Genomic DNA, 23,815 nt, shown 5'->3' with positions numbered 1-23,815 from the left:
ACATATTTAGATAGTGACTACTTAAGGCCAGATCAAGGTTGTCTGTAAAAAGGATTTTTTAGAACGTTTGTTGCATTTTTGACTAAATACCTTGTATTTATTCTTTTATATATCCTTTAAATTATATGAGGCTCTTACTGTATACAGCTGTGCCATTTATTTTAGCTACACTATGTGGCACAATCTCTGCTTTTCTATTCTGTTATAAACTAGACAGAAATTCTGCTTCCTTTATTTTAATTGGTCAGTTTATTTCTTTGCAAGGCAAAGAAAGCGTTGACCCTGTATGGTTATAATTTACCAAGGATGAAAAAATGGAGGTAGTGAGGATGAATCACGACATCTGCTGTTCTTTCACTTAATAAGAGAAAACCTTTGGAGGCATAATTGGGCAATCCTTAGACAGAATGATCAGTGATCCTTCAGTATGGTGTTTACTAAGCCCATCAATAAAAATTTGGATGTACAACAAACTGAAAGAAGCTACACATTGAGGTATCTGTAGAAAATAACATTAGTAATCTTTTCTTGCTTTTCTTCATAAGATAGATGAGCTGCTGAGATAAACACAGGAATTTCACTGAAATTGGGAAGAAATTTAATCTTCTATCTGGGTTTCCCTGAATCTGTTTTATGTGTGCAGGAAAATGGGAGTCACTGTCTGCAGGGTAAGGAGAGTGGTTGCTGCTGACAACAGCACACTACAGCTGCTGTTAGCAGAAACCAGGATTCATGAATTCAGTCATTCAGCTGTGCTTGAATGCCTGATGACCGTCTGTGTAAAATCTTAAAGAACTTTTCATATTTGATTTGATAAAGATATTCCACTTTTACTTCTGTTTGAAACCGTGTGTAACTGTAACAACTTAGGCAGCCAAAACTCCAGTTTCAGAGGTAGTTCTCAGGAATTGCTATGTGAATTTGAAAGCAAAGTCATGTTTGTTCTTTTTTGGTCTCCAAAAAGTTATAGTTCAGAACTGGGGAAATGAAAGGGAGAAGGCGAGTAGGAGAGATGTGAGATCTGTGGTTTGGATTAACTAAGTTATCTGCAATTTGTATAAAATTGCTTTAGTCACTAAATCCTTTAATTGAAAGATAATCTGAACTGTGTTTGAACTAATATATTTAGTTTATTCACAACTATCTTGAAAGTATTTTGGATGTGTCTCTACAATGTTTCTGCTTTGCAAAGCAGAAAATGGTTACTGCTTTTGTAGGATCCTTTCAGCTAGCAAAAGAACAAGCTTGGCTTCATTAAGATTAATGGATAGGGAAACAAGTAACGAGCAGGGAGTTGTAGTGGCTCTCCTCCACATTGGCACCAAAAGGTTTGCTTATTTGTGGCCTTGTATTTTAGGAGGGGCCTACGGCTGCATATACTACTGAAGGTTTTCCTCAACTCTACTGTTACCTCAGCTAGGCTCTTTATCAGTGCAAGTTTCCTACTGTCTCAGATACAGCGTACGCCTCCTGGAGAGGGAGCTCAAATAGCACAACAAAGCCCCAGCATTGAGGAAGTACATTCTACTGCTACTTGAATGTGAAGGAAATGACAAAAAAGAAGAAATTGTTTTCCATGAGTTGTTCTGTACTATACCAAGAACTCATTTTTAATAATCTCAAGAGTCATTATTCAAAGTGAAGCATTTGCCTTATAGTTCCAGAACTACTTTCCACACTTACAATTTGCTTCAGTCAAATAAAAGTTGCAATAAAGTAAATACTGTTTTAAACTTATTTGCTATGGTTTGCTACAACTGTATAATGCTGAAAAGTTCAGGTAGGGAACTGAGAATATGTAATTCTGATCTAAGTGAATCTTGTGAAAACACTGGGGAAGGTACTTCAGGAAGCAATTTAGTAGTCATCACGTAGCAATAATTATCAATAATTATCAATAATTTGAATAATATCAATAATTTGATAATTATCAAACAGCTGTATGTATTCCACAGACTTTACTTACACTGTGATCAAAGTAAACATGTTGGTGGCATATAATGTAGTACCAGAGCAGGCATCCATTAAAGCACAAATCTGACAGTACTTTAAATCCAAGAATCACTACACAACATGTAATATCAGAGTCAGTGTCAACTGCTCACCTCATTAGGATAGCTGCAGAAGTGACCTGTCTCATCAGGACATGGCTGCGTGGTCCAGTTGCTATCAGGGAAACCTGTTACATTTAAGAATTATCCAAGCAGGCATCTGAAAGGAGAAAAGAAGTCACTGTAACATCTACCCATTGAAAAAAAAAAAAGGCAGTAAACCTGCATCGCTACTTTAGGATAAACCACATAGGGATGAAGACAACACAAAGGAAGGTTTTGCTAACATAACAAATAAAGCATATTGCTTAGTTTCATTTGGTTTTCCTAGCTTTTTGTCATATTGCTTGCTAGCTTGCAGTACAGTTGCTAAAAACCTTCTCCTAGATGAAGGCGATGGTTGGACATCAGGGTCTCAAGCAGCAATAGCAGGGGCACGCATGCAACCTGAAGAGACAGGATTCTATAAGCAAGCCTTCAGCACCTTTCAACACCACGTAATTCAGGGTCAGAGATGAGCTAGTGCTCAAACTTCTAAATTAACTTGTCAACCTTAATTCTTTTTTTTTAAAAAAAAACCCAACTCTTTAAAGATTCTTCTATTGTGCTCATTATCAGAAGTGTAAATTAACTTCTAATTAAAACTACACTGAATAATGACTTTTTCTTTTGATGAGCAAGTAAATAGAAAATCTGTTTGGAAATACTGTATCAGTTCATTTGTAAATGCTTCATAAAAATGCTTCATAACCATCTGAAGAGCCCTGTGTAAACATTGGTATTAGAGATGCCTTTCTAAAAGCCAGCTGCAATTGGGTTATGCTATTTTTTGCTACATACATTTTTTGTAGTGCTTTTCATTAGCAAGGCAGAGTCCTGACACTGTTTAGCTGCTTACACGTTTCTTCTAGCTTCTAGATCTTGGTGAGAGGGAGGAAGGGAGGAAGCAGAGCTTTCAGGACCTTCTTAAAGACCGTAAGAACTATAATATCACTTTTTTTCCTTCCCTAAAAAAGCCCCTAACACTGCGATGGAACTGCAGTATCCTAGACTTTTGATTTAAAAAGGAAAAGAAAAAAGGAAACTAACAAACAAGAACTCAGTCAAATATTTTGGAAAGTCTCCACAAAAAGCGCCGCGAGGCCGTGCGCGGCCCCGGGCAGGGCGGGACGCCGGGGAGGAGGAGCTCCGCCGCTCTGAGGGAGCGGAACGCCGCCGCCCCGCCCGCGCGCCCCGCCCTGAGGCGGCAGGCGCGAGCGCCTCCTTCCCGCGCGCGCGGGCCCCTCCCGGGGCGGCGGCGCCAGGCCAGCGGCTCCCCGGCGGCCCGGCCCCGCGCCCCCCGTCCCCCTCACGGCGCCCGGCGGGAGGCACCGCCCCAGCGAGCTCTCGGCGCTTCACCCGCGACGGGACTACGACTCCCGGCTGCCCCCGGGAGTAGAGCCACCGCGTCCTCCCGCCGCGAGGGCGGCTGGGAAGCGTGCTCCTTCCCGCCCTTTCTGCTCGGCCGCCGCCCGCCGGCCGGGTCCCCGCCTGCGGCGGGAGCGGGGCGGGGCGGGGCGGGGCGGCCGCGGCGCCGCGCAGCGAGGCGGGAGGCGGGCGGCGGCGCGGCCCTCCCGCGCCCAGGGGCGGGGAGCGCGGCGCCAGCCCCGCCTGTGGCGCTCCGTGGAGCTGTTCAGCGCCCAGGTGCTGAGTCTCCCCCCGGCTTACGGCGGCTCCGGCGGCGCTCCCTTCTCTGCCCTTCCCTCCGCTCCCCGGCGCGGCCATGGCTCCGGCGCTCAGCCGCCTCCTCCAGGCGCTCTGAGCGCCCGCCCGCCGCGCCCCGGCGTGGATGCAGCAGCTCCAGGCGCCCCTGGCTCCGCGGGGGAACGCGGCAGGTAAAGCCTCTCCCTCCCCGCCCATCCGCATTGCACCCCCGCCGCTCCGAGCTGCCCGCGGGGCCCGGCTCCAGGGGCTTTCGCCGGCCCGAGAACCGGAGGCTGTGGGAGACGCGCGGTGTGTGGCGGGGAACGGGCACCGCGGGGTGGACCACGGGGAACAAAGCGGTGCAGTGCATATGCTCTTTAAGTAGTTTCGTTATTTTAATTTCCGGGGGGTGGGGAAGGAAAGAGAGGAGAAGGGAGGGATGGCTGATTAACTACAAATATCTGTGCTTAGTTATGCGTAGGGAAAAAGAAACCCACCTAAATATATTAATTTGCTCTTGGAATCATGTTCCTATTCTCATGGTTCAGCAGTGGAAAAGATAAAGGCAGTGTTTGTCATACAGGTAAGGTAGTGCTCTAGTCCAGACTGCAAAATGGTTTCCTTGAGCACCCTCTTTAGCTGTAGTGCTTGTATAGATTTTAATGCACAGCAATAATTTTTTACTTATTTCTGTGTGGATTACTAGTCCCACCAAAGAGCTAGGACAAGCAGCAGAAGGTTAGAGACAGACTGGCATACACACTGTTTCTGTGAATAGGTGTCATAAAGGGAGGAAAAAATTCCACTGTATTTAAGGCCAAATGACAAGTTACATCCTATATGAAGTCATTTACAGCCAAGCATTGTGCTGCTATGCCTGATGCTTCAGGCTTCCTCTTAGTGCTGGGTGATGAATAGGGAATTAGCAAGCATATTAAACATGCATAATCAAGCAGCAGGCGTTCTTAACTGCTTGTATGTGTAGTAGCTTCTGTTGTCAAAGGATTGGTGAGTACTCCTCAGCTATCGAAAGACCGTATGTTTTACCCTAGATAGAGAAGGCTGCAGCTGTACTTTTTTTTTTTTTTGGTATTGATAATACAGGTCAACTTATAATTTCTCAGAGTGGCATGGGAAGGGGAAGGCTGGCAAAATGGAAACTCAACACTTTTCTCAGGTGTAGACAGTAAGAGAAGTTTAACCTAGGAGACTGTATGCAGCCAGACCAGAAACTTGCACAGTTTCTATGCTGATTTTGACAATAAAATGAAGAACCAAACTAAGATTAAAAAATTGCTTCCTTTAGAAACCCAACTGCAGTCTAATTAGCATACTCTTAACACTTCGTTTCTGCCCTGTATCAAGAAAGAATTTCTTTGTGTATAAGGCATCCCCTGCTCCCCATGTTACTGTATCATGTATTAAACCAGAAAAAGAGTCAGAAAGACAACTGCTGGGATCAGTAATACAGATGTTTAAAAGCAAGTTGATGGGACTCGCATCAGTTCCCATGTCATTAAAGATTCTCCAGTCTGGATAGAAACTTAGTACTTCTTGTATTTCATTGACTTGACTTTTTTTGTTTTGTACTAATGATTTTAAGGTTCATGTATGTAATTCATTTCCAGGATAGGATGCATTCAATTTGTCTTATATAGGCTTCCATTTAACAGGTTTTGTGCTTTACTGTAATAAAAAGTAGTTGAACAGATTGGGTACTATCTCACAGTCATTGCACATTCAAAAACTCGCCTTCCAATGGGCACCTTGGACATGCAGGGGCATAACATTAGGCCCTTAAAAGTAGCCTTTTAGGAATCGAGTTAAAAATTATAATAGCACATTACTGTAAAATTAAAAATCAATTTGTGCATATGACTGTATGCAAGGCAAGCTTCATCTCCCTGCCAGTAGAATTAAAAGATTTCCTGACACAGCTCCTCCCTACCTCTGCCTTTTAGTCTCAGCACCACAGAAGCCTCAGAGCATGTGATCAGCTATGTGTGATTTAAGCTATGCTATTGAATTTTTTCCATGGGGAACAATTACTATAGAGTGACAAGTCGACCATTTTGATCTTAACAGCTCTAGCTCTGTTTAGTGATGGTAACCATAGCACACACTGCCTAACCCAGTCTGAATATCTCACTGTGGCAGTTTGCTTCTAATTTAAAAGGACACTGTTAAACCTTAAAATAGGTTCTCATTTTTGGGTAGGAATGAAAGAGTCTTAATACCAGGACACTGTTAAACCTTAAAATAGGTTCTCATTTTTGGGTAGGAATGAAAGAGTCTTAATACCAGAAGGGCACTGTAGACTTTCAGTTGTGTATTTTCAGTTGCTGCTGCCTGCAAGAGCCCCTGAGAAGCCACGAAAATATCAGAAGAGCTACGCAGCATGCTCTGACCACACCCCTACATTGCCATAATTCATAAACCGAGACTCTGTGCTTGCTGCCAGATTTGTATTTTTACCTGGCCAGTTAGGGCAAAGACAAAACTGCTTTATGCTACTGAAGCTAGTGCAGCATGCTTTTAATAGAGCCAACGATCTGGTCTTCCCAAAATATTTTAAAAAGGACACTTCTGTTACCCCAACATTGTTTACGCTAAAGGCTATTGCAAATAGAACATTTATACTAATTACTTACATGTCAGCTTGGGCAATAAACAATCAATATTTTTCTGATGTAGAATCCACTGCAACTTTCTGTGTCCAGTTATCATGCATTCAGCACAGTACAGTAAATCTCAAGTTGCAATCTCTTTGTGGAAATGTTTATTTTAACTTCTATAGTAGACTGCTGAAGTCATGGAAATGTTTCCATTACACTTAAGTAAAAGTATCTGTTTTTCAAAAAGACTTGCACAAAACACTGACCTGGAAATACTTTTTTAACATTAGAGCAACTGTTATGATTGCACTGTACAGCAATGCATTGAGTTTGGGGTTGGTTTTTTTCTGAAATATTAAAAAAATCCTTATAAGCACAATCTCTACAAAAATGCTATAGTTAAAAATCAGCATGTGCTATTGAAAAGCAGAGACTAGTGCTTTTTTACTGCTCTCGGCATGAGGGAAGAGTAACAAGACACATACCTTTATGAAGGAGAACCAAAGTAACCTGTCTTACCCCAAAAAATTTTTAATATGCTGTTCTGCTCCCTGGATTGTGTCTGAGATGGCCTATGTAACTGCTACAACTCCAGAAAGAGAAAAATAATTTTATGTATTGTAGAGTGCCAATTTTCTGCCTGAATTCTAGCAGTACTTGGCATTAAATATAACTAGATCTTACTTATCCCTGTGTCTTTGAATTGATAGTATGATACTCCCAAGTCTACCCTTCAAAGAAGATACTTAAATGCACAGTGCAATAAGCAGTTACTGAACTGCTTCCTCTTACAAGAGAGGGCCTGCTAACTTAAAAGGAGCAACCCCAGTGACTTGCTTCAAGTAGCAAGTAATACTCTCAGTAATTTTCGAAGGTATAGCTCCTAACTTGCAAATATTTAACTATAGATTTTAAGCATTTATAGTAAGTTCTCTGCCACACTCGGGAGTAAACAGAAGAAAATTGTAGCTGCTCTCCAAGCATGATTGCTATAATCACGTACTTTTATGTATCACAGGTCAAAACTCACTGTAAAATCTGGGAAAACATTAGACTACGGTTGAATTGTGCTATTGTTGTAAAAAGGAACAGTCCATAATTTGAGCTGACAATACAATGCTGACAAAGATTTGTGCAGAAATATTCACTTCCATTTTATTTTGTCTTGAACAACTAGTTTCTGAGAAACATGTAGTTTAAGGACAGTATCTATGTAGAATTGCAATGAATACAAGATTTTCCTTCTTGACTAAGAACACAACTTTGTTTCTAGTGATTGGGATGGGGGTAAGAAGAGGAAGAAGATGGAATAGAGGGCAAGCCCTTCACATAAGGTTGTATTTATCCACTGGGAAGTCACCAGATTTTGGCAATTCCTGACTTAGTCATGTAAATACTGCCCTTTGTTGGCTACACTGTCAGGGTCACTCAGCTTTTACTCTAAAAGCAGACAGAATGCTGCCATACCTTAATGAAGTGACCAGCAAACATCCTCTTAAGTCAAAGCAGGAGCAAGCAACTTCATGATTATAGAAAATCTCAGTGAAGGTGAGGGAGACTGACAAATCTCTCAGTCTTGAATCTTGTGCTACAAGCCTGAGGTGTAACAAGCTCAGAAGGAAAGCACTCTGTGTGTGAGCTGACCCCAGTCTCCTTAATGGGAGTGGATGCCTGGGCAGCATGCCTGCTGTTCTGTCTGTGTGATGATTATTCCCTCTGGCTGCTGGCCTACTAGGCTTCAGGTTAAATGCTACTTTGTAGTTTGCATTCTTCACTCACCTGCTATTCTACAGATAGCATAGATGATGTGCCTGGACTAGCACCTGTTCATAAGAACTGCACAAGATGACTTATTCTGTCATTCTTCAGGTTTCTTTTTTGCTTTTCTGGAGATTTGTCTGAAGCTGCTATCAAGAAGTTACAGGTTTATTTTAAACCTCTTGCTACTTGTCCTCAAAAAAATGCAACTTGACAAAATTTGCAATTACAGCCATCTTAGGTATTCCATATGAAACACAAGGATGAAATTCTTTAACATTTTTTGAAACAGACAGAATTTCTATTAGCTTCAGTTTAAGATGGTTATACAGTCTTCTTTAGATTTGGACCCAAGATGTCTCAGGCATTATAAAAGAAGAGTTATCTATGCACATGTAATATTCCACTCATGAGAAGTTTAGCCTCTGCCTGTCCACATAGCTTTATGCCTCCACATAAGGACTATTCTTGCTTACATTTGCAGGTAGAGAACAGCTCTGGTAACATGGTTTGGTGTCTTTGCTTTGGAACTGCATTAAAGTTTCAGCATTGCAAATACAGAGTAGATAAACATTAATTTGGCATCCTAAAAATATGAGAAATTATTCTTAAAGGTGCCCTTTGTTAAAAATCCTACAGAATCTGTTGAAACTTGCACTTTGGAAACTAGCATGTGACCTATGACAGCTCAACTACAGAATTAGAACAAGATTTAACAACTCTGATCAGTTTTGAGATCATTCAAAATGCATATTCTTCAGATAATCAAGAGGATGTTTACTCCAGAAATATGTTACCAGAGAATGGGTTACAATTAGACAACATAAGCTAAGAAGTTCTGATTTACATATGAAGTACATCAAGGCTTAGACCTGTATCACTGTCTCATGGGAAAAATACCACAAGATGCACTATGAGTTCAGTGCGAGCTGCAGAGAGCACGTCCTAGGCACTACTCTGGGTAGCTGAATGCTGTCTTAAAGAATACCCTTAAGGAAAAAGTTTAACATGTGTTTACTGTATAATCACACCACCCCCTACTCCATTCCTTGCTAAAAAGGCATCAACTTGAACAGGATTCTATTACTGTTCCATAATTTCAAAGTTTAACCACATACAGCTTCTTAAGTCTGAAAGCTGAGATAATAAATGCAAGGCAAGTATCTTCTCTGTGGTACTTAAGACTTCTGTCAACTACTGCAACTCAAGCACAATCTATTTCTGTATTAACAATAGCAAAAATAACCTCTAAAGTGACAAGCCATATCTGTCACTCAGAAGTACATGATCTTTTAATATATTTTTAAAACTGGCTCAAGGAGAAGAGAGAGAGAATCACAGGATCCCATCTGTCCCTCTTGACTATTTCTAAACAAGTTAACATTTGATTAACAGTTTTGCTTCAACACAGGGTTTTTTTGTTGTTGTTGTTCTTTCCCACCTATATTGTGCTTCAAGTACAGTAGAAGCTATTCACTTTTAAGCAGGATGTCTTGCTTTAATCTCCTCTCTGCCAAAAGAGGACTTAAATAGTCACTTTACTCCCTTCACCTACTCAAACATTGACAAAGCCATGTTGGAAAAAGGAGTTAAAAATGCATAGACTCCTTTAGGGTAACTGCAAAGAGGCTAGCAGAAAGACTCACAATCACTGGGAAGTTGTGTAACTGTTTTCTTTCTTTACCAAGCAGTTACTGGATGGAGAAAAGGCAGAGTTTAACTCTGCCTGGGAAGAGATAATATTATTTCAAAAATTCAGCAGCTATCAGTTGAGGGGCTGCAGCTTTCTATACAGGCTACTCCACCTCTCCCATATTGCTGTGCAGAACTGTCAGCAATATTGAAAACAATGAGAAGTTCTGTCTCAGTGAGAAATGACAAGTGAAGTGAAGACACATTAAAATAGTGAGTATGCCCTGAAACACTTCAAATATCACAGGCTGGAAGAAAAACTAATCAGTTCCTGACTCCTCAGCACAGTTACTTCTGTAAAATCAGTACTGCCATACAGATGAAAGATCAGAGTTTCATAGCTTTTTCTATAGAAGTGCTTCATCCAGCTCAAAGCTGAACTCCACTGATGACCCTAGCAGCAGAAAGAAAAGACAGGGAGACTCTAGAAAACACAACATAGACAGGAATCTCTTATCCAAGCTGAAGAACTGGCAGAGACCAATGAAGAAAGTTAAGAATCTTGTTAATTTTATTATTTCTGTGTGGGCTGGAATATGTTAGTAAATCTATTCAGAGGCTAGAGAAGTTTGTGTTCTCTCATCCTCATGAGTGAGAGGAAAGAAGGATAAAATCCATGTTGGAATCCCTTAATGCCTCTTTGAGAGAGAAAGAGAGGGAGGACAAGACCCTGACAATTAGCGCCCATAATTAATTCCTGAGCTGAAGGATGCATATTTTGCTGACATACATTGGAGATGAGGATTCTTGCTAGTCATAGAGCATGCACATACCATCACTTTTTCATGATGAAACTTAGAGCTCTATAGAGCTTTAAGCTGCGTGTACCCTTCAAACATGGCAAGACAATGCAAAAGTAAAGATGACTGTATAATCCAAAAACAGCACTTCATTGTTTCTAGTCCTGGGGAAACTTTTCTTACTCCCACACCAAAGGTGGAAAAATTGCTGAAAAAACCTGTCCTGATAAGGTGCAATTATGTAGATTACTCTAGCTGCTGCCAAGGTATCAGCTATATGATAAGCATTCCTTTGAAAGAACAATGTACAATGGAAACGAAGCACAAGAAGTTGGCTACCACAGACTGGCAGACCTAATTCCAATTGTGTACTGCTGTAAATGGATGGGCATATCTTGGGAATAAAATGATTTTTATTCATTGAGAGAAGGCTCTGAATTTGACATTTCAGCTTCCTTGTTAAACTATTAATTTTCAAATAACATGAGTGACAGAAATAGATAACTCCAACTTTTTAAAAGCCAGCCTTCTGATCACTTCTCAGAACCTCCAGCTTTAGCCCAATGTTCTCCTCTTTATGTCTTCCAAAGCAAAACAGTAATCTATCCAAGGTACATAAGGTGAAGAGGTACAGGCACAGACAAATCTTTATTGAACATCGAAACTGCTACTGAAAGTTTCTCTGACACACAGCACACAGGCTGCTGATGCGCATGTCTAATTACATTAGTCTGTGTTTTGACCCTGCAAGAAGCAGCTATGGAACACAAGAGTCAATCTGTAGGTGCAGAACACTACCTTACCAGATCACTAGGTCAGCACAAAGTATTCCTTCATATGTTCACTGTTCTGACTTTCCAAGACAGTCTATGCAAGTAACTTACAAAAAATATGAAGAGTTCATCTCTGCCAGCTGATATGATGCTCGATGTCATTAGTTCGCAATGGTAAGGTCCTTCAAGTTTAGTTTATACATTAGCCTTGCAGATGTTGCATACTAAACTTTCTGAGAAAGAAAAAGCTAAGCCCAGTCCTAAAATAAGCAAACAAACCAACCAACCCCATGCAGGCTTCCATTCAGGTCAATCATTCTCCTCAGGTCTTAATGCTTCTGGCTGTTATTTTTCCCACTATTTTCTTTCGCACAAACAAGTTTCAAGTGTCACACCAAAGAGGGGAAAAAAGGATTTTTAATTTGTTTAGTTATTGTAAATAACTGCTTCCACTACACCCATTCACTCCTTCACCTGGTGGTCTGCCAGCAGCTACCTACAATTCTTAGAAAGGGTTCCATAACATACCCACAAATAAAGCTTTCCTCTATGCAATCTCAGTTTCAGATATATGTATTTCTTTCCCATAGAAGCTAGGAAAATCCTGACAGATGGAAGAACCAGTAAACAGCTTCAGCCCTGGAAAGGCTGCATATTAACTCTATGTCAAACAGAGATTACAGCTCTAATTTCATAATCTGCCTCTGAAGAGCTACTTCTGACAATGCTGCAGGGCCCAGCTCCAGATTTCTCCATTCAGAATTTACCTATATGCAGTCTTTATGTCTGTGCCACAACGCAAGTTATATCATTCATTTTTACAAAATATGGAAAGTTATTAATCTAACTTCTTATTGAACCCATTGTAAGTAAATGGAACAGCCTGCCTTATTTTAGAAAGTATGAAAATGATTAATAAACTCTACACAGTGATGTTTCTATTACTGTAGGATGTTGCAGATGAGCATGTCTTAGTAACAAAGTGTGAGTTAAGATAGTTTTAATAAAATGTAAATCCATTTAGTTAGAATGCAATGTAAAAACTATGATGAAGCTAAAGCCTCTGTATTTTGCATGATGGAAATATTTTATTAACCTAATGCAAAAATTAACTTTTTATTCACTTAACACTTCAAATTTTGACTGGTTTGTTAGCAGGAATACTCTTTGGTAACAGATTATTTAAAGCACAAAATTTTGAAATCTTGTGAGGCCTAATGATTTTTTTTTTTTTCCCCAGAGGGAATTAATTGAGAGATTCCTTTTAGTTAATAGGATGCTAAGTAGCAGCTAGCTCCTTCCAGTCTAGCACGTAAGTGGATTTTGTCTGCTCTTAAAATACCCTTGCAATCATATCCTTGTGAATAGTTTTATTCTTCTGTAGCAAGTTTACTTCTTATTTCCAGTACAGTAAATTAACACAGGCAATGTGTTCACTAACAGTGATGATATTCCCTAATATTAATGGGATAATGCTTGGTTTGAACCGAGGCTACAGAGTACATTCTAGTAACGAGGAGGGAAAATAAGTTGTAGCTCACCAGCTTCTGTCTGCAGCTTTCTTGGGTTTGGCTACTTGCTCTTTTTTAGCATAAGATATCTGCAGCCTCACTTAATGAGAGGAAAAGTTTATTAGTTACCAGTTCATAGTTGCAGACTTCTGGATATTTTCAAATACATCTGCCTCTCACGGTCATACTTAATCATAAGGCTTGTCAAGATCACACTCAAGAACCTCACTTAATAGGGTTTTGGAGACAACTTCTGCAGCCTCAAATAGCCTTCTTATTGCAAATCACATCCTGGGAGCAGGAAGCTGACTTGCCCGAGAGAGAGACAGAAAAGAAATTAATTTACACTCTCACTCTCTTCCATGCTGCTGTCTTACTTGACTGTTTCTACTTTCTGTGCACAAAAACTACACAAAAAAAGGCCTGGGCAATGCAGGAAAGACACTTTGTAACTTTAAGTAAGACTACAAGCCTTTCTGTACCACTGGAATTAGTATACTAGCATAAACTCTATTACCAATATAGTAATATAGCTTTAACTTCCTAGCCCAGAACAGACCAATCTATTATGAACACATAATAATGTGTTACACATTTACCAGTGTAACAGCATCACAGTGGGAGAAGACCTGTTTCAGCTGCACTGGTTCAGTTTGGAAACAAAGCTTTCTCACATAGACAGTGCCTCACTAGAGGTATTAAATGACAGGTCTGAATTTACCCTGGAGGTCTTAAGTTCAGTGGGGAAATAAAATCCAGCTTACTAATTATTAGTTACCACTATAAGCACACTCAGTTTTCTTTAAGAAACAGCAAGTATAAAAGACCCTTAGAAGATGACAAACAGTAACATCTAACACGCAAATCAGTGTCCCAGGAGTTTTAATCTCCTGGGGCCTTCTTCATAAGGACAGCTGTCAGCTACAGATGTTTGGCTGATAAATTGGCACTAGCAATAAACAACATTTGAATTTGTCCAGGAAAGGAGCAGAGGGTCTGAGAAAGGTTCACCAACATACATTAAAAAAAAAAAAAAAAAAAATCTGGTAAGCCTCTATCTTTATTGAAATTATTATTATCTGCATGATTCATTTCTACCCCTGAAAATTGCACTAACACCAGGTAGTGGTTTATAATGCTCTAGACACTAAATGAACTTTAGCTATTGGCAGATTATAAAGCAGGTATAGTGTACAAAAATAAAACAAACTGCTACTATAATAAGGAATACTATACACTCGGGTCTTCATAAAGCAATTTTGTATCCAGGCCTGACCAGCTTACAAGCAAATAGAACTTTTCATCAAAAAGATTGCTAGATTGTTTAGCAATATGCCAGCCAGAGCTACAAGACAATCTATCCCATCTCTGATACTGCTACTGCTACAAAGAAGCTGTTCTCTAACTTCTTGACAAAAGATATCAATCTTACGTTTCTCAGGAGCTATTACCTGACTTCTCTAATATCTGAAAGTAGATACCTCTTTCAGAGATTTTAAAGAACAGAGTTACTGGGAAACAACAAACAACTGGATCAGATTTTCCTTGCATTCAGACATGCACTTTCCAGACAGAATTCAGGGACAAGCTAGGTTGTCAAACTGAAGAAAATTACTCTAAAAATTTCAGGAAAAGAAATGAAGTGATAGACAAACAAGTTGCGAAAGAACCTAGAGAAGGAGGAAGCTGAAGAAAGCAACTATAAAAGCCAAGGACTGAATAGAAAGGATTGAAATATAGGGTATTTGTGGGCAGCAACCATTGTTTTAAAAGCTTCTGAATAAAAAATTAGCAGCTGATGGTATACTCACTAGGACTTTCATCTAGTCTGAGAAGGAGAGCTGTTAAGATAACAAGCGAGCCAGCAAGACAGATGGTTGGTAAAGGAACTGACACTGCAAGAGCTAGAACATTCAGTAGAGAGGAAAAACAACAGCTATACCCATGAAGGAACTGCTGCCAAGCACATAAGTGAGAGGAATCATGCAATTTCAACAGTTTCTATAAAAATGTGGATGGTGTGCTGAACTGTAAGCAATGTATAAGGCCCCAAGCCTGACAGCATCAATGCAGAAACAAAGAGATGATGGAATGATTAAAAGGTCAAGCATTACCTGAAAAAACAGCAACAAATAGTTCAGAGACATATAAGCAATTTCACAAGCGAGCACAGAAAATGCTCAATAGGCATAAGCACTGAAAAGATAAATCACCTAGTCTTCATTTGCAAAATGGTCTTGGTATTCGATATGAAAAACAGTGTCAGAAGCTAAGAACTGTGAACACCCCCCACCCCCGATTTAAAGTCTGCCTACTAAGAAGAAATTAGTTTCCACAACGCTTGCATTTCTCACAGCTACAGACCTACTATCAGTAAGATTCCAGACATTCCTAACAGCCAACTGCAATACCAGTACCTTGAGACCCTCTTAATATTTGCAATCAAGTTTCCACCTGCTTTCAAGTACTTTTAGTACAATCCACTTCTCTTCACATTTACAAAAAAAAACCCCAGAAAATCTGGCCATAACATATTATTGGAAATAAAGTGACTTAAATGTACAGGGGGTTGGAGTTGCAGGACGAACATGTCTGAGAATTGAACCATTTTGCATGCACAGGTAGGTGTCCTGAGGTCGCATGAAAACTGATCTCAAATTTTACTAGCACTTGATACCATCATAAGAAGCAACAGTTCTGACAAAAAAGGACATGCATAATAATACCCCAAATGGGTGCCTAAGTAAAAAAATAGTTTCTACATTGACTATTGATGAGCCAATTTACTTTTTCTTACTACTTTTCCAGCCCATTACTGCTGCCAATCATTGAGAACAAGAGGAAAACTGCATCCTTCTTTTGAGTTCTGTGATGGTGTTTATGTATTCATGGTTGCATTACTACAGATATACATTTCAGTACATGCTGTTTTCATGAAACATGTACTGTATAATATTAAGAGTGTTTAAGCTGTACAGTTCAAGAAAGAAAGCCCATTGCTGAAGACAGGTCTTCCAAAATTCTTTAAGCTGTGCTGACTCTCTTACCACTACTGCAGAAGAAAAATAGCTGTGGCATAGACAAGTAGAATATTAAAAATCCTGTCAAATTTCTTACAGAATAAGATTATCTTTCTGGTATTCAGAAAATTAGATTACTTTCCAAGATGCAGAAAGATTTTTAATACACAGGCCAGGCAACCTAATTAAATAAACAGTATGGGATGGCTCCAAAACATTATAGATCACACGTTAATGCAAAAAGCCAACATAATTAAGAAGTACCCATCCCAGACTTCTGGGTACATAACATGGATTTAAATAAACCACTAATGTAATAACAAGTATAAAAATCATCATTAGAATGACAAAAATAAGTCAGTGCAACTGACAAAAGCTAATTAATATGTTTACAGTTCAGAAAAAAAAAGTTTAAGAGTCATCATCAGCTAGACTACCTAAATCTACTAATCAAGCTACTTTAAAGAGGCAAGTAGTACAACTCTTAGATGAAACCCTTCTGTCTGAAGAGAACTTGTCTATCAATTGGAAGCCTCTTCCATTAAGTGAAAACAGGCTCACAGGGAGCTGATAGAGCTTAATCCCACCCCTCACTATCTAACTACAGATATTTCAGAAATTGAAACACACTTCCACAGTATTTTCCTTCTTCTTCAGGCCATCTCAGGTTTCCCCTTCCTAGCTTTTTATTGCATTCCAGTTCTGCTAGAAGGCAGCAGCAACAGAGGGCAGGAAAGCCATTGCTTCTACAGGGAGATGCCAGGAGGGACTAAGTAACAAAGATGCCAGAAGGCCAAACAGGTAACATGAGCTTCTACATCCCAGAGAGGATTACTCTCTCTCCCATGCAGCGCTCATTTACTGCAGTCAACGTCTGCCACGTTTACACTCAATCCTCTGATTCTGTAGCTTAGTCACTTCCCCGTTTAGCACTGGCAGAAGCAGACTAATAGTCAGCAAGCCAGCCAAGCTGTTTGGCATCAACAAAGATGGCAGGACTTATTCATCACAATCAGTTAAGACATCAGTTAAGTCACCTTTCTCCTGGTTTAAAAACTGACTGGGGTGTTAGAAGTTTGTTGCATAGTACTGGAAATATATAGGTAAGGTAAAGCAAGGCTATTCCTCAAGAAGGCAGTAACACTTCTGAAGCTAACATCAGATACCTCCAAACAAATGTAACATCGAGAAGAAGAACATACAGGTTATACTTCATCTGGAGAACACCAACTGATGCCTCACTCCCTGTCAAAGCTAGGAACCGCACCGCCGCCACCTTGTCCTCTCCTCAGCCTCGCGGCCGTCACGCACCGCTGCGCTCGCCTCTGGTTGGTGCTTTCCCGCCGTGTTCCCGCCTCTGCTGCCGAGCAGCCAATCAGAGCGAAGGCAGCGGGAGAGCGGGCTCTCCGTCACCGTGTCTCTTGCAGGGTGAGGGCGCCATTACAGCTTCCTCAGAGCGGGCGAGGACTCGTTCGGTTTCTGAACGTGCCGTCTCCTCAGGGGGGGTAAGCCTGTAGGCAGTAACCAAACCCGGTTTTCTTCGTTCATCTCTTTCTTGGCCTTATCATGCTAGCCTTGCAGAGGAAGGAAAAAAAAGAGGGAAGAAAAAAGCCTGGATGAGAGCAGGAATAGTGGCAGCTGAGGACTGGGAGGTGTGAGGGGGCGTCTGTGAGATGGAAGGTGTGGCCTGTCATTGCTGGGTGTCCTGGGTCACCCTGCTCCTCGAGTGGGGATTTCTGTTTGTAAAGCTCATTTAGTTCCGTTTCTGCAGTGTCCTTGTTGGAAATTAACCCTGCCGGGCAAGTGACACAAAGGTATATCAATGGCAGTAGCTGTATTAAATAATTGTTTTATTAAATAATTTGTTACTAAATAAGCAATGTTTTAATAAGAAGATTGTGTAAAACGCTAGGGCTTTGTTTTTTTGTCAGCATGCAGATCCTTACCCAGACTATACGAAGCGGAGATCAAAATAACCAGATTACTGGTTTTGTTGAAAGGCAAGGTCTGAGGTGGGAATCAGGGCAGATGTGCCCATTTGCAGTGGACCTCATGAATGCCCAGTCCATCTCACAAAACATCTAGTTAGTCAAAAGGAATGACAGATGGTAAGTAGGTCTTGCTGGGCAATTTCTTTCTGCTGAATTTACTGAAAAATGAAGGAAGTACAGTCCTATCTGCCATTGCCATCACGTTTGGGTGAACCCTGTAAGTTGGGTAGACACTCTTGATCCTTGAGGGTAGGCTGGGGTGGAGCTCTTCCATGAGTCTCTATCAGATTTTATGGAGACTAGATTTTAGGAGCCTAGGATCAAATTGATTAACTATTTTGTGTGGTGTTTGCTCAAGGGACAGGAAGGAAACATTAAATTACACCCACTTGAAGTTACTTGCTAATGAATAATGTAATTATACGCTAGGGTATTAGAAGGTTTTTACATTAAGTCCCTGATGTTTTTGTTGTCTTGTAAGAATCATCTATGTTTATATAGGCTAGAATTAACATTGCCTCTTTAAGAGTCTTTATTTGTAACTGGGGTAAAGAGAGTTTGTGTTAAGAAAATAACATGTTTAAATTATCAGGGCAGGTGGTAGCAGTAAAAAGCCAAACACTTCTACATTAGATGTCATCCACATCTTTTAAAGGCAAGAGTTCCTTAACAGATGCTTGGAGACTTCTCCTTATAGCTCCGATCACAGCATGCAAAAAAGTACGATGATTCTACTTTTACTATATGGCAGTTCAGGGAACTAACGGAAACTGACTTTCTAGTGTAGTAACTGTATGAATTGGCCAAAGCTGTCATTTCAGTTTTACAGTTGAACATAAAAGTGTAAGCAAATACTGTACTGCTAAATTCAAATATTCTCAAAGAAACTCCAATAACAAAACATTTATGCATGTCTTTGGGACAAAGAATTGTGCTAAAGGCAGAATTTTGGCCTTGGCATTCCATATTTTATATTAAAGATCAAAGTTGTGGAAGCTTCAAAATATATAATTCAATCTCATTTTGCACAGCAGTTTCTTTTAGGAAGTGGTTGCTGGAGTGTGTTAAAGCTAAATGATACCATCCTAGTCCACTTAAATAACAAATGGCTATGTTATTTTTCACAACTGTATAAATTATCAGTTGGATAAATATTCTATGGTTGTCTTTTTTGTCCATGTCATGTAAACTCAATTAGTTTACAAAGATTCAACCTGATTTGGTTACAGGAAAAGAAAGGTGTGAGGGATTGCTGCATTTTCTTTTAGGCCAGCTCATTGTTCTGTCTCTAATGTACTGTCGCTAGCAACACCCTAGGTTGACATCACTGAGGAACTGGCAAAAGGAAGAGGTGCTCAGTTCTGTCTCAGAAAGACTAATATAGAAATAAAAGAGGGGCTAAATCCCAAACTGGCCCATGGACAGTGCCAGTAAATGTAGTAGTAGTAGTAGTAAGCTTTGTCATTTAAAGTAGATTTTTTCAGTGTTCTAGGTTGCCTCTTGCCTTGCTCCTCCCCTGGTAGCAATACATAGTGTCAGGAGACCCAAACCTTTAGTGGCTGCAGTGTTGGTTTTGAACATATGAAAACAGATTTTTAAGAGCTCTGAGCCAGGTTTTCAAGTACTTGGCATCTATAATTTGGGACAGATTTTCAGAAGAGGTTAGCACTGACTGTTCTGAGCTCTTGTGAAGATTTGTCCATTTTGATTTGGTGCCTAACTGAACTGTTCTGTTGAAAATACGGTCCCTATAGCTAAGCATGACATTCTTAGAATGCCACGAAGGCAGTAATAACACGTACAAAAAAAAAAAAAGCAAGCTATACAGCAGCCCCCACTCAGTTCAGTACCCCAAAGCTGCCACCAGCACAGAGTAAGACAGGGTTGAGCTCTCTGATATGTGCAGGCAAATAATTTTCTAGATTGAGACCAAATTTAATGGTGAAGGTAACTATTGTTTTTTCTATCTCTATTCTGGCTGTGTGTTTGTTTAAAGTATAAGCTTTTGTGAAAGGGAGGCTGCTAGTTACAAAAGTGCAAAATGTTGTGTGTGTTTGGGAAAGTATAGGAGTGAAATGGTTTAATTAAAATTTACTTAAGTAACAATTAATAATATTGTGAGTTCTGAGATACCACCAGTGTTTCTAGAGTTGTGCTGCCTTCTGGCCTAGAGGCTGGGACGAACATTTTGATTCCCTTTCACTGTAATCAATGGCGCGGTTCCTACCAAATTTGATTTAGTAGTATTGAGTCCTGCATTAAAATAGTTGCACTACAAAGTGAATGTTTTGTGTTGGAAAAAAACTTATTTCAATTGTCCGCCTTTTTTACTGGCAGAACTATTACAGGGTAGTAATACTGATTCATGTGGTCTGTCAGACTAGTTATGTGTCTTACTATTGCAGATTCGGACACTGTAGAAGATTTTTAGTTCTGTTTTGAATAATTCCTTTAATTTAGTTGTCTGTTCATGCAAAAATCACTATGTCTGATTAGATATTGAATAGTTAAATAAATTTTACATGGTTGGAGATTGGTTAGCCTCTATGGGAAGTACTATAGTTATGTGAATTCTGTATAAGCATTCCATATTTTACTTTTATTATCAGGACAGAAATGATAATTACAAATTTGCAAAGTTTTTGTAAATGGATTTGGAAGTGATTTCTGTGCCAAGTCAACACACTGAAAGATAGTTCCCTTGACTTTAGGTAATATTTTTTTGTTACTTAGTTTGTAGTCTCACAAACTTTGCAACGCCTTATTAGTGAATAGAAGCTGTGCATGATGTGCCCATTTTGCCAAGTGGGAATGTAGTGCAACATTCCTTGTAAAATTTTCTGTCCTGCTTCTGTAGAAGCAGAAAAACAAATGTTGATCAAGTGTTGATAGAAAATTATTTGTTATGGAAAAAGTAAATCCTCTGTTTTAAATGCAGGAAATATTAACATGGCTGTTTTACAACAGTATGCATTTGGACAAAATTTCTTTTATACACAATCTCTATCACTTGATACTAGCATAAACCCTGGGAAAATGAATTATTAATTGTTGCAACTGAAGAAACAAACCAATAATTTTCTGTGGACAAAACAAATCAAAACAGAGCTGTATTTTTGCACGCATTGTACTTCTTTTGTGCTGTGATTGCACAGTTTAAAGATAGACTTTAAATAATCCAGATTAAGCAGACTATAATACTGTAATTCTTAGGTAGGGATGGGATGCCTGCCTATATGCTAGTGTTGCACTTACAGAATAGCTGAGTGAACCTTAGATAAACAAATGAAAATTAACTCAAATGGTTAAATTTTAAGTCAATAACTCTCAGAGCAGTAAGATTCAGAAACATTCAAATAAAGGTGATAAGAGAAAGGAGATGAATTGTTAAGATAACTACTTTACAGACCTTTCCTAAAATTGAACTGGAGACTTAAGACATCATGCTGTTTCTAGCCTGCCAATGTTAGCTGGAGCAAATTCTAGGCTTCTAAAAAACTTAGTAAATTAGAATAGTATGGTGACTGTACAGATGGAAAAAACTTGCACAAAGAGAACTGCCCATAAACACTGTCACCGCTCTGAGCTCCAGGTACAGGTCCTTCCATTTTGCTTCAGAGCCAGTCTGTGTGGTTGAACAAAGACTGTATTTTACTTGCAACTTAGCTATGATGATATGATATTATTCTGTTTTGTTGGTGTCAAGTGCAAGCAAATTTAATATAAAAGATTTTGATTGGGCTTTGCAAAATATTCTTGTGTTCATTGTTAGTGTGGTCACAAAGTTCTGGAGTTTCAGTTATCCTTCCGGTGTTGCAGATGTGCACGCTAATAAACACATGTAATATGTGCTCTGAAGTGACATATGGATTCTAAAATTATCGATATCAATTTTATGTAGCAGTTGCTAATGTTTCATCTTGTGGTTTGGGTTGTTGGTTTTTTTTTTTTAAATGTTGAACTTGAATACTAAAATTGCAATGTGTAACCTGTACGTACTCTGTAGATCAGTGAAAGCTATTTTCCCAGACACATCATTGGGTCACTTAACTTTCTCTCTGTCTTTTATGGTGGGTAGACGGTTGTCACAGTGGTAAATACATAAGGTTGAAAAGGGGTGTGTTTTAGAAATCTTTCCTGTTTCATCACAAAGACTGAAGGTATTCAAAATTTGTAAAAAAATCTAACACAAGGCTAGAGAAATCTCACAGCAGTCACAAGCCTCATTTTGGATGAAGAATATCTGATGTGCTTATGATGACACTCAGATTCCTTTGTCACGCATTTGGGGAGGGGATAACTTAGCTCTGTTTTACATCTGTATTCCTTGAATGTCCTTCTGCAAATGAAGATTTAATTTGGTGAGGCTAATACAGTGAATCTGATTCAGCTCGCACTTCACTGACATTGTGAGCCCATTATAGCATTATTACTCTCCAATTACAGGCATGAAGGTAAGAAGTGGCCTAGTAATGAAGGGTACACACCCAGAGCAGTGTGGCAAGAATTTTAAATGAGGCAAAAGGAAAAAAAAATTGTATCTACTACACTGATAGTTATCAAAAGGCCATTTTTTGTAAGTGGCTGCTTTGAAAGAGTCCCCAAGAAGTGTTAGTGTTAAACATTACTGTGCTATCCCCTGTTCATCCAGGCTGCAGACTGGAATTTGTCTCAGATGCAGATATCTACAATTTCTATGGTTCTGTGTACTGTGTAGCACTTGGACTGAAACAAGGTCAAGCAGTTTGGTATCATAATGTTTATTTAATTTGTGAGAATAACGTCTAAGCTATGTTTCAAAAACTAACATGAAAGCATATTTTCTGCTTTAGTGTTTAATGTGCTTTCAGTTTTGAAAATCAAATGTTTAGTGTCAAATGATTTATTTGTGCTCTAGAAAACACAAATATTTACTAGCACTGGTATAAAAAAATGTGACTGTCTTCTGTAGTTTAAGATATAGAAACTAACTTTGTGTGCCTTTCCAAAAAGTCCTTTCTCTTGTCTGAGTAGAATTTTGTGAGACTGACTGTAATGGGATCCTACAGGATACATTTTTAGAAAAACTCCTGCCTGCTGTAGGATTACTTCACTGAGACTGTTCTGAATGTGCCACAGTAAACTAAAAGGAGTAGAGGAAGCAGAAGGATAATAACTGTCAATAGGGAGCAGAGTCCATATAAATTACATATGTAGTATCAAATGATTTAATGCTGCTTCAGAAGTATGAGTATTTCCATTCTGGAGAAGAAACGGACCCACAGAGTACTGTTGGCCAGAGAAAATGGAATAAACCTGAGCAGTAAGGAAATAACTTTTTTTGGTACAGTAAAGAGTGAAATCTAAGAAAAATGGCAGAAGCAGAGGCAAAAGCTGCACATTCAGAGGAGGTATATCAAACTTGAGGTACTTCTGACAGAGGAAGGGATCCAGTGAAATATGAATAGTAAAACTACAGACTGGCAGAATAGCAAGTAATAGCAAGTTTCATTTGGGTATTCCTTTTGCCCTTTATTGCCAATTTATCTACAAATAGTCAGATAAAGATTTCAAAGTTGTCAGCTGCAGTGTGACATGCTGTGATACAATATAGTACTATGGGGATGCAGATCCATGCTCAGTCTTAAGATGATGCAAATCAGTGCTGCTACACGCAGCTTTTAGCTGCATCAATTCCTTGGTTTAGTGTGCAGGGCTGCTTGAGATGCTAGTGTCTGTGCAAAGGATATGGTGAAAATGCATATAGCAGGAGGCAAGAAGTGCAAACCAATCCTTTCTGGTGGCTGCACAGGTTTACACGGCTGAGTCAAAATTTCTGTGAACATATGAAAAATGGACTTGCACATAGTTTAGTTACTCCTTGCCATTTGGAGTAGTTTATTAAATTATTAAATGTCATCTTGCATTTAAATCTGTCCAGTTTTCTGCTCTGGTTTGCTTTAAAACCGGAAAAATTCACTTAAGTCTTCTAGGTGCTATGG

General features: G+C 39.5%; 1 protein-coding gene across 4 annotated transcripts in view; it reads left to right on the top strand.

Annotated features, from left to right (window-relative positions):
* Positions 1–3,697: 3,697 nt before the first annotated feature.
* SMPD3 (sphingomyelin phosphodiesterase 3) overlaps positions 3,698–23,815 on the top strand; it is a 120,780-nt gene continuing 100,662 nt past the window's right edge. For 2 of the 4 annotated variants that reach the window (XM_074881506.1, XM_074881505.1), the window contains exon 1: positions 3,711–3,925. The gene's annotated coding sequence lies outside the window, so the exon portion shown is untranslated. Of the gene's footprint in view, positions 3,926–17,289; positions 17,349–23,815 lie in introns of those variants that run through there. The other 2 variants (XM_074881504.1, XM_074881508.1) reach the window with 2 other exon arrangements.

This window comes from Strix uralensis, chromosome 12 (assembly GCF_047716275.1).
Source record: "Strix uralensis isolate ZFMK-TIS-50842 chromosome 12, bStrUra1, whole genome shotgun sequence".
In the NCBI taxonomy this organism is placed as follows: Eukaryota; Metazoa; Chordata; class Aves; order Strigiformes; family Strigidae; genus Strix; species Strix uralensis.
This window is presented reverse-complemented; position numbering and strand designations above follow the sequence as displayed.